Raw genomic sequence first — 2,225 nt, 5'->3', positions numbered from 1 at the left:
TGTTTTGTTTAATTTGATTTGGTTCCAAGGAGTGGGCCTGTTTTGAGTGATCTACTTTTTGAATTTCCATTAAAATCCCTTAACTGTACAGGGGCCTCAGTGGCTAAGTGGTCTAAGTAGTTCTACTATTGTAATCACTAGCCCGTCAACACTGAGGTTGGGAGTTCAAACACCACCCGTGCAGGGGCACTAGACAGGGGCACTAGACTGAAATCTTTACTGACTACTATTTCCTATCGAAGGTCAGTGGTTTTCTCAGGACACACCAACTTCCTCCAACAAAAAAAAACTTGCTGCCACGTAATAGCCTCAATGTTAGGCTTAAAAAAGGTAGCATTAATACCCCAACAATCAATCAATCTTATCTGTATAAGTTGATATATTTAACAATAAAGTGAACATGTCTTTTAATATTGCTGATGTTATTAGATGATTATACATTGAACCTTCTAATAATTTAATAATTTAGATTTAGATTGATTGATTGGTGTTTATAACAACTTTCAGAACTATTGAGATATTTCATGGCTGTCTGTTTTTATTTTGGTAGAGGAATCCAGAGAGAAGGACCCACCTTCAGTAGGAAAACTGACAATCAGTAAAGACCCGTACAAATTGCATTTAATTGATAAATTCAACACTAAACTCAGTAAAAACCCGTCGAAATTGCAATTAATTGATAAATTCAACAACACTTATTGTTATCTTGATATTATTTTTCGTTAAATTATCAAGAATTTTCTCAATATACTGCTGAAATTTACCCCAAGGAACTTACTTTAAATGAATCAAATTTAAATGGTAATAACTGTCCTTTCCTAGATTTAGATATTTCGGTTTTAACTCCACACTAAAATTTACAACTAAAAGGATGATTTTTTGTTCCCTATTGTTAATTTTCCAGTTTTAGATGGTGATGTTCCTTTGGCACCATCTTACACTGTTTATATTTCACAGCTCGTTTGCTGTGCCCGTGTCTGTTGTGACGCTTTTGATTTTAATGAACGTAATGTATTACTTGTAAATGATTAAACCAGGGATATCGTTACCATAAATTACTTAAAACCTTTTCTTAATTTTTCCAAAGATATAAAGATTTGGTTTTGAAGTTTGGTTGTACCTGTAGAAAACTTATTTCAAACAGGATAGCAAATTTTTACGGAAATGTTGTTAACCGTGTCCAGAAATTTAGAAATGATCCTTGTAAACTTATACCTCTTTTAAATAAACTTATTCTGAAGGGTTACCAATTCAACATAGTAATAAGATCATTGAATATTGTTTTTATTGGTATAAATATTGATTTTGTTATCAGTAAATTAAAAGCAAACTAAATATTACTAGTATGTTATATACATTTACACATTCATGGATCTACAATCTGTTGATACCTGTATCTTAGCATTGCACAGGTTCATGTTTTTCTCTGACTGTTTATGACGTCTTTACACTAAATCCATTGGATGTTGGATGTGTACTGATTGATATTTTAGTCTTAGATGCATGATTTTTTTTATTATTTGTTAGTGGCTTTGAACTAGCTGTCGGATAACTGTGAGTACTCTCAGATCTGTTCCTAGTTTCATTTTTGTTATTGGGATGTACAGGTACCCGGCCACGTCCACTTGTATTTTTGTCCATCTGATGAGTTAATCCTTTTTCAACTGATTTTTGTCGAGCCTAAGAAAGCTTGACATAGGGATAGTGATCTGGCGGCGCAGTTAGCTAACTTCTTAAAAGCTTTATATTTAAGAAGGTGGAAAACCTGGATGCTTCATACTTTGTATATAGATGCCTCATGTTACAAACTTTCCATCAGTCACATGTCCAATGTCCTTGACCTCTTTTTCATGGTTCAGTGACTACTTGAAAAAAAGTTGATTTTTTTGTAATGTTAAATTCTCTGTAATTATAAGTAATAGGATAACTATATTTGGTATGTGTGTACCTTGCAAGGTCCTCATGCCTATCAGACAGTTTTCACTTGACCTTGACCTCATTTCATGGATCAGTGAACAAGGTTAAGTTTTGGTGGTCAAGTTCATATCTCAGATACAATAAGCACTAGATCTTGTATATTTGGTGTATGGAAGGACTGTAAGGTGTACATGTCCAACTGACCTTGACCTCATTTTCATGGTTCAGTAGTTAAAGTTAAGTTTTTATATGACCGCAAAAATTTTTGCGGGTCGTATATTGGTATCATGTCGGCGTCGTCAGCATCT

Source organism: Mytilus galloprovincialis, chromosome 9, assembly GCF_965363235.1.
Source record: "Mytilus galloprovincialis chromosome 9, xbMytGall1.hap1.1, whole genome shotgun sequence".
NCBI classification, from domain to species: domain Eukaryota; kingdom Metazoa; phylum Mollusca; class Bivalvia; order Mytilida; family Mytilidae; genus Mytilus; species Mytilus galloprovincialis.
The sequence above is the reverse complement of the archived record's forward strand: the minus strand, read 5'-3'. Positions refer to the sequence as shown.